Genomic DNA, 14,420 nt, shown 5'->3' on the forward strand with positions numbered 1-14,420 from the left:
CTTCGAGAAACCGACCAGGTATTCCTAATGGCATCAACAAGTTCTTGGACAAACACACCTATAACCTTCATGGAGGAAGACTAGCCTGGAATATGTTCTAACCAAACACGTGCTACATTAGTCCTCAATCCAATTATAGATGGTTTTAAACTATCCAATGTACTAATGGATGGCGATAGTGGCTTAAACCTCATTTATGAGGATACCTTGGATAAAATGTTGTTCGATAGATCTCGCGTCGAATGGAGAAACACAATCTTTCGAGGAAATATCCCCGGAAGAGAAGCACGATGCACAGGCCGAGTCCCCCTCGATGTAGTATTCGACACCTACGAGAATTACAAGTCCGAAGAGCTCATTTGTCATATTGTACCTTTCAAAAGCGCCTATCACGCTCTTTTGGGACGACAGGCATTCACCAGATTTTAGGCCATACCACATTATGGGTACATGAAACTCAAAATGTCCGGGACTAACGGTGTCATTACCCTCATAAGTGACCCAGATAGGGCTCTACGGACAAAGAATAAAACTGCAGCGCTCGCCCTCGAGGAACTTTTGAAGGCCCTTGCGGCTGAGGAACTCACTAAACTAAGATCGATGGTCGACAAGGGTGATGTAACTCTTATCAAGAGACCCAAGTCCACATCCTTCCAGCCCGCTAACGAAACAGTCGAATTTCAAGTGCACCCGACGGACCCTGATAACCCACAGGTGTAGGGGATCGCAACAGTTTTCGAGGCTAGAGTATTCAACCCAAATTTTTTGGTTCGCCAAAGAAGAAGCGAAAGAATATTCTCAAGTATTAGCAGCTGAGTTTGTCAGATTCAACCACACCTGAAAGTTTAGTGTCTGCAAGCAAAGTATTAGTAGCAAAGTAGTATGACAGCAACGGTGCCAGAAATGATCTGTTGACGGCAGACTATTCCTAACTGTTGAATCAATGGCGCCAGTAGGTTGCACGTGGACGGGAAATATTCTTCCCCATCAACGGTGACGAAAAAAGATCTTGCAACAAGTAATAGTGAAGTAGCAAGGAACAACAGTAGCAGCAGCAGCAGAGTAACAGAAGTAGCAACAGTAGTAGCAAAGTGATAGCACAGCAAAGTGGCCCAATCCCTTTTGTATCAAGGGACAAGCCTAGACAATGTAACGTAGCAAGGACCAGTAGTAAAAGACTCGTAGGCAGTGGATCGGTGATGGATGAGTATGACGGATGTGATTCATCATGTAACAGCTATAACACGGAGAGATAAGTAACTATCTCCCGTTCGTCAATCTAATGTAGGCATGTATTCCGTATGTAGTCATACGTGCTTAGGGAAAAGAACTTGCATGACATCTATTGTCCATCCCTCCCATGGTAGCAGGGTCCTAATGGAAACTATAGGATATTAAGGTTCTTCTTTTAATAAAGAACCAGACCAACACATTAACACATGGTGAATACATGAATTCCTCATACTATGGTCATCTCCGGGAGTGGTTCTGGCTATTTTCACTCCGGGGTTGCCCGGTCATAACACATAGTAGGTGACTACAACTTGCAAGATAGGATCTAAAACACACATATATTGGCAACACCATAATTGGTTCAGATCTGAAATCATGGCACTCGGGCCCTAGTGACAAGCATTAAGCATAGCCAAGTAGTAGCAACATCAATCTAGAACATAGTGGATACTAGGGATCAATCCCCGTCAAAAACTACCTTGATTACATGATAGATCTCATCCAACTCATCACCGTGCAGCAAGCCTACGATGAGATTAGTCACGAAAGATGAAGAGCATCATGGAATTGTCGATGGAGAAAGGTTGATGATGACGATGGCGACGATTTCCCCTCTCCGGAGCCCGAAACAGACTCCAGATCTGCCCTCCAGATGAAGAACGGGATGTGGCGGCGCCTCCGTATCGCAAAATGCGATGAAACCTTCTCTCTGATTTTTTCCGGGGTAGACAGAAGATATAGAGCTGAGTTTGGGGGCGGTGGAGCCACGTGGGCCCCACAAGCCCTCACGGCGCGGCCAGGGGGGTGGCCGCGGCCTGTGGGCTTGTGGCCCACTGGTCCACCTCCTCCGGTGGATCTTTGTGCAGGTATTTTTCTTTTATTCCATAAAAAATCTCCGTAAATTTTCAGGACATTCCGAGAACTTTTATTTCTGCACAAAAACAACACCATGGCAATTTTGCTAAAAACAGCATTAGTCCGGGTTAGTTCCATTCAAATCATGCAAATTATAGTCCAAAACAAGGGCAAAAGAGTTCGGAAAAGTAGATACGACGGAGACGTATGAGACCCAATAAAACATCGTCCATCCAAACACAACTAAATCCTATGGTCGATGAAGCATTGTGCACATTCTTACGAGTAAATTGGGATACATTTGCTTGCCACCCTTCAGACATGCCAGGAATCCCATGAAGACTGGTTGAGCACATCTTGAACATAATAGATGGCATCAAACCCGTCAAACAAATGCTACATCGATTCTCCAAGCCCAAGCATCAAGGCATGGGTACCGAACTAGCGAAATTGCTCAAATCTGGATTCATTCGAGACATCAAACACCCCGAGTGGTTGGCAAATTTGGTCATGGTCCCAAAGAAGGACAAATCCTGGCGTCTATGCGTCGATTTCAAAGATCTTAATAAAGCTTGTGCTAAGGATCCATTCCCTTTACCTCACATAGACCAAACCATTGATGCCACCGCCAGACACAACTCACTATGTTTCCTTGAAGCCTACTCTGAAAACCATCAAATAAAGATGAAGGAATTTGATCAGGCTACAACTGCTTTCATCACTCCCTACGGGCCATTCTGCTTCAACACAATGCCCTTTGGGTTAAAAACGTAGGCGCCACATATCAATGCATGATTCACTCATGCCTAGAAAAACAAAACGGCAAGACTGCGACATATGTGGATGACGTGGTCATCAAGACCAAGCACGTGTGTCAGCTCGTGGACGACCTCCGAGAAACCTTTGACAATCTCCGGAAATATGACATACGACTCAATCCGGAGAAGTGTGTCTTCGGCGTCCCCATAGGTAAACTGCTCGGTTTCATCATCTCCAATAGAGGAATAGAGGCCAATCCAACAAAAATATGAGCTCTATCCCAGCTGGCGATCCCGTTAGAGTTAAAACATGTACAAAAACGGGTAGGCCGTGTGGCGCGTTTCAGCCGTTTTATTTTTGGCCTTAGCCAAAAGGCACTACTACTCCATCGACTGCTCAAGCGAACCAAAAACTTTGAGTGGACCGAACAAGGAAAAACAGCCGTGGAGGAAATTAAAACATTGCTAGCCAGCAACCCAATACGAACAACACCTACAATAGGATAACCAATGCTATTGTACATATGGGCCACCAACCACGTTGTCAACGCAGTACTCGTGGTCAAACGAGAAGCGGCGATCCACAAACTATAGATATAGAAACCAATCCACTATGTGTGTGAAGTCCTTACCCCATGCAAAACTCGCTATCCGCACTACCAAAAGATAGCTTACACTGTTTTATGGCATCTCGCAAGCTCCGACACTACTTTCAAGAGTGTTCAGTCAGAGTAGCATCTGAAGTACCCTTGAATGATATAATCAATAACAAGGATGCCACGGGCCCCATAGCCAAATGGGCCATAGAACTCTTACATTTTTAGATCACGTACCGGCTACGCCGAGTTATCAACTGTCAGGTGTTGGCGGGCTTTCTGGCGAAATGGGAAGAAGCCAAACTCCCTAAAGGGCACAATACATACTCACATTGGATGATATACTTTGATGGCTCCAAGACGCTTGTTGCCCTGGGGGCTGGCGTCATACTTACATCCCCCACCGGTGACAATATTCGGTACGTATTACAAATCATGTATACCGATTCCAATAATGTGGCCAAGTACGAGGTTTTGCTGCATGATTTATGGATGGCAACTTCAATGGGAGTACAAAGGTTGGAGGTGCGGGGGATTCGAACCTCGCTATCTCCCAAATCAATGGCGAATTCGACACCAAAAATTCAAAGAAGGCACCTTATAGGAACACCATCCTCAAGATATCATCTCGGTTTGAAGGCCATGAGTCCACCTTGTCTCTAAAGACAACAACTAGGCATCAGATGTCCTTGCTCGCACGGGCTCCAAGCGCGACCCCATCCCTAAAAATACCTTTCTGGAAAGACTCTTCAAGCCTTCCATGGTATGTCAGGATGAAAAGGAGGACATCGAGGCCGCGGGAAAGGAACAACTTACTCCCCCTATAGTCAAGCCAGATGATCAAATCACCGGCAGCTCCGCATTGGAGGAAACACATTCGGCTCATGAAATCATGGTTGTAATCGCGGCATGGACCAACACTTCTTGGTCTATCTTCTCCACGAGGAACTCCCTGATGACCAAACAGAAGGAAGGCGGATAGTTCGACTATCCCATATGTACAAGGTTCATGAGGGAGAACTATATAGAAAAAAGCACTACCGGAATCCTCGAGCGGTGCAGATCTGAAGAAGAAAGTAAGCAACTTTCGGATGACATACATGCACACATGGGTGGTGACCATGCAGTGTCCAGAGCTCTGGTAGGCAAAGCATTTCGGTCTGTCTTCTTTTAGTCAACAGCTCGAGCAGACGCTCATACACTCGTCCAACATTGTGTTGGATGTCAACTTTTTGCAAATAAAAGCCACATCTGTGCAATAGCTCTTTGGACAATATCGAATACTTGGCCATTCACAGTCTGGGGGCTAGACATGGTTGGACCTCTTAAAGTGGGATCGAAGAAAAAGAAGTATTTACTGGTTATGCCGATAAGTTCACTAAGTGGATTGAAGCTAAACCACTAACTTCTGCCAAGTCCGGACGAGATATCGATTTTGTATCAGATGTGGTTCACCGTTATGGCGTTTCCACAATATAATAAAAAATAATGGATCCAATTTTACAGCCTAGGAAGTTAAGGACTGGTGCGCGAACTTGGGCATTAAGCTCGACTATGCTTTTGTGTATCACCCGCAAACAAATGGACGCGTTGAATGGGCTAATGGTCTCATCATGAGTGGAATCAAGCCTCGTTTAGTCCGATCGCTCAAAGAATCTGATTGACATTGGGTAGAGGAGCTCAACTCCGACTGTGGAGTTTGCGCACCACTTTGAACAGGAGGGGGCAGAAGCAATCCTCCCATGTGATATCATTTGTGATGCACCTAGAGTGCGTATGTACGAGGAAAAAGAAGCTGAGTTGGATAAGCAGGATGACTTGGACACATTGAAGAAGAGCGCGATATAGCTCTCGAACATTCCACCTTCTATCAATAGCAGGCCCAGCGTTACCAGAGCAAGGAAGTTCGGGCGAAGACTTACAATGTGGGCGACCTTGTGCTATGTCTCCCTTTTATATCGACGACGTACTTGCAGGAGGAGCATATCATCTCCGCAACGCGTCAGATAATCATCTCGAACCAAACCCATGGAACCCTCCTCGTCTTCGGCATTTCTACAGGTAGACCGATGTAGTCACAATGACTTAGTGCCTTTTTACATTTTTGGTTTCTTCTGTATCCTTTTTCTTTTTCCTCTTTCAAATTTATTAATATGTCCAGGTTTATGTTCGGATCAACCGGACTGTGTACACAAACATGTATTTTTGAGAGCCTCCTGGGGGCTTTTAATATAAGCCAATCATAGTACATTGGTACATCTACTTCATAATGCATCTATCCTTCCTATACTTAAGCCGCTATATGTACTGAATTTCACTTAAAATTTTGCCAAGCCGGGTTGCCTGGCTCCTGTGCTTATCCTCTACGTTCCCGTTTGTTTGGCTAGAGGATAAATGGCGCACCTTTGTGATTGTCATGACCGAGTCATCCAGATACATACCTCAGACGGGTGAAGCCGAAAGCTAGGGTTCTTCATAAAAGAATTGGTCATGCACAAGGAAGGTCACAATAATTAGGTGATCATCACCAAGGGTTAAGTCTCCCATCATACACATCATCCACAATACGCCGGATATTCACAAACCCAAAGAAAGGGACCTATAAAGGAACAATTTTCTTGGGAATATGTTTCTTACTAAATAAAAGTAATATAACATAACTCCACGATAGTGATCTATTTGTTAGCACCACATGGATGGATTGCCTGGTTCGCCGAACTGTTTACCTATTTTTATAGGTTACATAGTACGGAACACTCTGTGATTATTATAAAGGGAGGCGGAAGCAGATGATCTGTTAAGACAATATTAACATACCGGATGGAGAACAAAGTGAGGTAAGTACTTAGTTACCTAAAGTCAAACGTCTGGCTACTGATCTAGCTTGTCTATTATTACATCCAGGCGGCAATCTTGCAGCGATAAGCGTGCGACGGGCATCACCTGATCATAAACTAAGTGAAGAGGCACCTCCTGACCATCGGGCCCCACCGACCCGACTCGTGCCAGTTCTTTGGGTGCGATCTTAGTGAACCTAGTCTTCACCATAGCCCATGACTCCCGAGCACCTTCATGGCAGGCCAATGTTTTCCATAATTCAAATCAGTGCCGAGCTCCTTCAAAGCGCTCAGCCAGTTCGACCATCCTTTCCAGAGGATTCTCGGTCGACCATAATGCCTTGAGCATGCTCTTCATCGCCTTTTGCCCTCGTTCATAAACTATGGACAATTCCTTTAGAAGATCACCACTAAATGAATTGGGTTCTTCTTCGGGCCACCCAGTCAGGAGTGCTATAAAGAGGAGTGGAATATCTATCAATTTTAGACCACATATTCATGTATTTACGAGTTTGGAATATTACTTGACGAACATTCCACCCTTCAATCTCCTGTTCTCTTTGATGGCATGTGCCAATCGAGTCTTTATACTGCAATTTGGCAGATTTGTTCTTGTTTTCTGCCTTAAGCCTTTTATTTTCATCAACACTTCGGAATAATGAGTGACAGCTGGCCTGATTTTGAGATTAGACGTATCATTGTGTTTCTCTAGCCGCTTCAAGACCGCTTTGCAGTTGACCTATAGACTCAGCTGCTACAAAATACACTTTTGTTTAAGAAAGATGATAGAGCAACTATGGACATGATTCCGAAAATAAATTTCTTACCATGTGCTTCTCTTATGAAACTCTATACTTGCTCTAGTTCGGCATTTGCACCCTCGAGTTGTGTTCGGTACTTTCCAATTTCCTAGGAAAACTCCTCATTATTATCCCTCGCGACCTAAAAAACATGTTGACAAGTGTGTTTAGACCGTCAGATCGGACTTACTGCCCAATCAAGGATCGGGGGATAGTGGTTTGAGAATTGTACACAATTGCAAAAATCTAAATACATACCTTAATACTTGTTAACATACGGCGGGCAACTCCTTCAAGTTCATCTCGGGCGGCTCCAAGGTGCGCATCCATTGAGCTGAAGGCATTAAACTCATGTTCAGAAAATTCAGGATGACGCAGTGATTCTTTCCACCCACGGTGGTTCATTACACTCTCAACTTCAGAGTTGGTAAACGAAACCTCATCGCGATCCTCAGCAAGATGATTTGCAGGAGGGATCACCGCATTACCCACTGCTTTCGACAAGGGCGGTTGTCTTCAGTTCGTGTCAAATATGTCAAAAGGAATAAGTACTTGCCGCTGATCGGAGAAGTAATGCTTGCAGTAAATTCATTACCTCTTGGAAAGAGGAGTAGTGCAAGTGGTCCTTGTGGATGCTCCACATTTAGTGGACCTGCAATTGTTTGGCACGAGACCGGCAGACTCCGTATTAACACGTATTCGACACATGGACCGACGACCTATTGGAGTAGGAATTGCTGCCGTGGCAGGCGGGCTCCTTTTCGGGAGGAGGGTTTCTTTTTTTCCCGTGGTCGAGGAAGAAGGTATCCTAGGATAATCGGCTAGGAGGGTAACCTCAGAGTCATTAGCACTCATCTGAAAAAAGAACTCGTCCTCAAAGAGAATTGACATATCTGGATCGTCATGGAATCCTCGATCGTCGTCCTTGGCATAGCTTTCTGGCTCGGGAGGAGGACAGTTGATTTTCTCTACCAAGTGTTTCCTTTCTTGTTTGAGAAAAATTTCAGGGATTTAGTCACACCGGGATGCTATAAATAAAAGTCCGAATTAGGGAGAATTAAGCTATACTAACCCATTCGATGGGGTTATGACTAGAATAGCCTTCCTTGGTGTTCCGGCTGATAGAGTCTTCCTTTTATCCTTTATAGAGGTTGGCTAATACGACGGCCAATGCCGCTAGACTAGCCAGACCCTCCCACTTGTATCGAGTGGCATCGCTTGAATCATTGTATTTCCATAGGGGATGGGACCTTTGTTGAAGAGGTTGAACACATTGGTTAATGGCTGCGACCATCACGTAGATCATGGTGAGCTAGTAATGTGTCAATAGTTTTACCTTGGCAACCAACTTTTTTACCTTCAAGCTGTCTTCCTGATAAGGACTCGTCGGGTGCTAGTTGAAATGCTTCTTAAGAGGAGCGGGTGAGAATTCATGCAGACCCCTTTGGACAGGGTCAAATAAAGGCACGTCTTCGATATTGAACCATTCTAAGGTCCACTCTTTGGAAGCTTCCCTCGGGGTCTCTACTGGATACCCAGTACCAGCTATAAACCATACTTCGGCTCCACCTACTTCGTAAATAGTCCCTCCCTCAGTTCGGAGTACAAGGCAGAAAAATTTCCTCCACAGATCGAAATGGGCCTCGCAATCTAGAAACATCTCGCAGACAGTAACGAATCCTGAGATGTCGAGGATGGACCCGGGAGTAAGGTGATGAAGTTGGATCCCATAGTACTCCAATAAACCCCGTAAAAAGGAGTGAATAGGGAATCCTAGGCCTCATAAAAGGAACGAGACGAAGCATACTCTCTTTGTCGTGTTGGGCATGGGGAATTTCTTGGCGAAAGCCTCTCCATTGATGGAGGTTAGCCCGGTGTGGGAGGGTGCTAAATCTGAGTCAGGCAAGTACCCCTCCACCTCGAGCTGGCGCAGACGAAGGCACGATACTGAACAACTGACCCAATCTCCTGGAAGAGAGCCTTGAGCACTTGCCATGTCTTTGCTTCTCTGGCGTTCTTCTTTACGTTTGCACGTGATGGGGAGCATTGCTAGGGGCATGCACAGGTTATATGATAAGCAACTTATCTTTTTTCTCCTGGGAAGGAACCACCTATTTTTTCATTCTCATGCAGGAATTGAAGAGGTGGTTAACCCTGTGGGGGAAATATTCATTTTTTTGGGCCGAACAATGTTTCATCCATCACACGTGAAGAGAAATCCGGACTAGGGTCATCCGAACATAAGGTAGAACTCACCTCGCATGCCGAAGATTGCAATAGTGTGAATATGTTGAGCCTAGAATGCATCATTGGAGGCTAGTTTAGGGGATACTGAGGGAGTCCCGTATTAAGGATGTCTCCGGGCCACTTATCTATTCTTATGGGTCGGACTTCTAGGCTGTTCGACCATCGTTGAAGATAATGAGATCAAGGTGGACTCTCCCGAACACTTGGCATGCAAACCAAGACAACGTGACAATCCGCATAATCCCTTCCTTGATGTAACCATCATTGTGTAGACCCTAGCACCCCAGTTATCTATATAAACCAAGGGGTTGTAGTTTGTATGGGAGTTAAACTCATTATGATTACGGTTTAAGACCACAACATCCGATCTCGAGATAGATCAACTTTGTACTTTGTACTACTTCATCAACACAACAAGAGTAGGACATAGGGTTTTACCTTCATCAAGAGGGCCCGAACCTGGGTAAAACATCGTCTCCTTTGTCCCTTGTTACCCCTTGATCCAAGATCCATAGTTCGGACACCCTATTCTATATCAGCCGGTTTTGACACCGGCATTGGGGAAAACGTCTTTGAATTCTGGCAATAGACGAGACAACACAAGACGTAGATGATGTGAAGCATTAGCCCTTACGACCTCATATTTGAACACGAGTACAAAGTGAAGAACGGTTGATGGGCTCTCACTCCCGGCCCTCAAGTCTCTTTTGGTGGCTAAAAGAACTAGATCTTTCTTGTCCCTCGTCATGGAGTCACTCAATTTTTGGCTTGTGGTGCTCACTCTCTTTTAGGTTGGTCACTCTCTCACTTTTATCTCCATCATGGGATGTGTTTTGGTTGTCGACGGTGACTTGAGTTGGAGTCATTGGTCGAAGCACATATTCCTTGCACTTCATCTTGAAACTATAGTGATTGGTCCGACCATTGTGGATGATACCACGGTTGAATTGCCAAGTTCTCCCAAGGAGGAGATGGCAAACGGACATGGGAAAAACATTACACTCCAATGTATCTTCATAAGCACCAATCTAGAAGGATACTTGCACAGTGTGTTCAACTTGGATTGTGCCGGAGTCACTAAGCCATTGGACCTTGTAGGGGCGAGGGTGCTTCTTCTTGACCAATTGTAGCTTGGAGCAAAGTTCCTCACTTGCCAAATTATGGCAACCTCCGCCGTTGATGATGACCTTGACAGATTTTCCTTGAATGCCCGCCTTGGTGTGGAAGATGTGGCAACGTTAGTCCTCGTCTTGTTGTTGTTGAAGAGTCGGCACCTTTGAAACAACAGGAGCAGGGCTTGAATCATTGTCGCAATAGATTTGCGAATCTTCATATCCATTCACTTGTCGATGCATGGCCACATTTTCCAAAGCTTCCATCTCGTCGTCTCTCATGGAGTCATAGGTGTCGTCATCTTGGAGGATCATCGTGCGTCTTGTTGGACACTCGAATGTCTTGTGGCCGCAGCCTTGGCAGGTAAAGCACTTGATGGATCTTGTTTTAGCGGTGGCATCCGGTGTTGGTGTAGAGGATGAAGCTCTTGGCTTGAAGGTTCTTGCATTAGGAGAGCGGCTTGACGAAGTCATCTTGTCCTTGTAGCTTGACTTGTCTCCGGTTGTTGGTGAAGGTTTTGTAGTTGAAGGTGACGTGTTCGGAGAAGCCTGAGCACTTGAGTCGTGGGTCTTGAAAGAGAACTTGGAATACTTGTAGTCATCTTGCACTTGGGTTCCGCCTTCGATGCTTGATGCATTAGCTTGAGTAAGTTGGCATAGGGTTGGAAATCTGTAATTTTCCTGACTTGGTAGTTGAGACAGTTCAAGAAATGTGCCATTGTTTGCTCCTAATCTTCCTTGACATTGGATCGGATCATGGACATTTCCATCTCTTGATAGTATTATTCTACCGACTTGGTGCCTTGCTTAAGTAGTTGTAACTTCCTGAGGAGATCATGGTTATAGTGTGTAGGCACCAAGCGAGCTCTCATGAGATCCTTCATTGGTACCCAAGTGTTGATAGGAGGTTGCCCTCTTTCTCTTCTTCGTTCAGTCACTTGTTCCCACCAAATGAGAACATAATCTTGGAACTCAAGTGAGGCCATGGAAATCTTCTTCTCTTCATCAAAATTGTGAAGACGAAATATCTTATCAACTTTGAGTGCCCATGATATATAATTCTCGGGATCAATGCTTCCGGAGAACTTAGGCATGGTGAAATTGAAATTGCCGAGGCTATTCTCTTCATTGTGGTTGTTTTGGCAATGTCCTTGTCATGTAGGAGGAGTGTCATGGTCGTTCTTGACTTGACGTTGTTGTTCTTGCCTTGGAGCGTGGTCTTCAATTGGCTCATCCTAATTTGCTTGAGGTCGTTGTCGAGGTCCTCTTGCTCGGTGCCGTAGCTCTTGGTGCTACTCTTGATGCATGACTTCGTCTTGACGTTCATGTTGGAGTGCTTCTTGTTCTTCGCGCGCTTGTCGATTGCGTTCTTACATGGCACGTGTTTCTTCACGGAGAGCACATTGAGCTTCAAGCGCTTGTTCTTCATGTCGCCGTTCGTCTTCATAGTGTTGTTGTATGTGTTCTTGCTCCAAAGCATTTTGTTCTTGTCAATGGCATCGATCACGCTCGCGAAGTCAATCTTGTGATCCATTTCCAAGGAAATGATTGTCTGATTCTTCGTTGTGGTGATGGTTGTCACGTTGATGATGTCGAGCTCGTGGTGGACTTGCATTGAAAGAGTACTCGTAGGAGTGGCGGTTTGAGTGGCGGCGCCGTGATAAAGTAGGGGTTGAGGACGCACGGTTCACCATCAAGGCGCGGATGTCGTCCATTTGGCTTGATAGCTTATCATCGAGGTAGTCCCTCGTGCCCTCCTCAGATTCACACAAGTCGGTGGAGATTTTGTCAATGCGATCATTCATGGCATCTTGTGCTTTGCGCATTCCTCTTTGGGCACCGAAAAAGTGTAGTTTGGTGACGTAGTTTTTCTCGTCATTGTCTTGCTCCTCGAATGCCGGGTTTGACATAGTGGTCCTATTCATAGCACTCAAGTGGATATAAGTGGAAGTATGAGAAGACAATACCATTTATAGTTCCAAATGTTGAAAATGGACCAAGATCACTCAATGTGCAAGTATGTAAAAAGTGGAATTGGTACCTTAATTCGTCCTTCTCACACCTACACAAATAAAGCTTATGGAGTATCTTGGTTAGGATGGTGGCACAAAATTCAGAAATCCGAAGATGAGATTCAATAATGTTGAATGAAATTCGCAAATTCGCAAGTAAGACAAGCTATATCAATAACAATGAGTATACATGGAAACACACACACGGATAGAAAAGTGGTCGTCCAATCAAAGAATGAGCACAAAATGTGGTATCCATGGAAAACGCTCGTGTTGGACAATACTAGAGAGACGCTAGCACGATTGCTCAAATGGGCGTGATACAAACTTGTGCACAACCTATAAGAAACAAAATGTGTCGTCTTCCTATCCCCGACTTTTGCTATATGTATGAGGTACGATTTCACTCACTCAAGTGATCCAAGATGATCAAGTATGATTTGATATGATATCAATATGCTATGCAATTGTGTAATGCTTTTGCTCTTTGCACTTTCTTAAAAGCTTTGCTTCTATTTCTTTTGGCGATGATTTTTTTGTGGTCAATACACGGGACACGCACACCAAGATAGCATATATGTATGCGGGTACTATTGAAAGACAAAATATACTAGTATGATACCACAATATGATACTTATGGTGCTTTCATGCAATTGAAGCTATGAGGCGTATGTATCACTAATGTGCATAAGTATTGTAGCACGCAATACTCAATAGCTAATCTTGATAGGTAATTTACACAAATAGGCTCGGGGTAATAATGCAATGGCAAGTGTATATGACAAGTGTGTCATCGCGGTTGCTGTCCTTGCTTATGACGAAATGTCAATGGAGTCGCTTGGCGACGATCCGGGCGATGATGAGCGGTGACTTCGATGTAGAACCACTCCTAATTAGCTGAAACACCTTAGGAAGTGCCGGGGATCGCGACTCAAAATATCAAATGCAGAAGAAATGGTGGTGGTTGCGGAAGCCAAATGTTCTGTTGTGGCCAGAAGGCCGAGGAGGGCCGGAGGTTTCGGAGGCTGGAAGTTCTCGGGTTGCCGGAAGGTCCGATTCCCGAAAGCTCCGGGTGGAGCCGGAAGTTCTGGGGGTCGAGAAACTATGGATGAACCGAATTTCCAGATCTAAGATTTGGGAGGAAAATTAGAAGAAAAACCAAAATCCTATGGTGAAAAAAAGAAAAAATGGTGAAAATTGGCTCGATGGAGAGCTAGATCCACTTGTCCACAACGAATTCCATGGATCCAAATCAACAAAATCTCCTCAAATCCAATGGATTCAAGAAATTTGGTAGGGTTATTTTTATGGGAATTTTCAAAATTAGGTGAAATCAAAACAAAATTCGGCTAGAAACTGGAGGGAGGGACTCCAAGGTGTGAATCAACCTCGCTCATGATACCAATATGATACGGGGCACACTCGCGTTTGTCGATTTTTTCACACTTGGAGGGGGAAAAGGGAGAAAACCAAGAGAAACACACGAACTCAAGAACAATCTCCAATCACAGATTCAAAAGATCCACTCAAACACAAGAGGTACATATATCCAAAAACAACAAAATGATACACGTAACCGATAGTCTTCCCTGTGATAGGGGCCTTGTATCCACGAGGGGATCTTACCTACAAGAGGGGCCTTGACATCACTATGGATCTTCTCACATGGAGGAAATATCCATGGGAGGAGGATAGTAGATGTATCTAAGCTCAACAAAGTGATGGTAAAAACATTAGGTAACCCTAAAACGAAGGTAGAAGGACAGTATTTATAGTCTAGGTCGGAATAGGGGCCGAAAGGGGTACTTGGGCACTCGGACCCAAGTGACTACGCGCAGGCATGCCGTAAGTTTTGGGACAGGTCGGAACTTCCGGGCAACGGAAGTTTCGGGGTGGTTTTGGGCTTTCCAGAGAGTTATAGCAGTCCGCAGTGTTGGGGTTGAGCAGGGACTGGTAGTTCTGTCTAGGG

Source organism: Hordeum vulgare, chromosome 2H (assembly GCF_904849725.1).
Source record: "Hordeum vulgare subsp. vulgare chromosome 2H, MorexV3_pseudomolecules_assembly, whole genome shotgun sequence".
Classification (NCBI taxonomy): Eukaryota; Viridiplantae; Streptophyta; class Magnoliopsida; order Poales; family Poaceae; genus Hordeum; species Hordeum vulgare.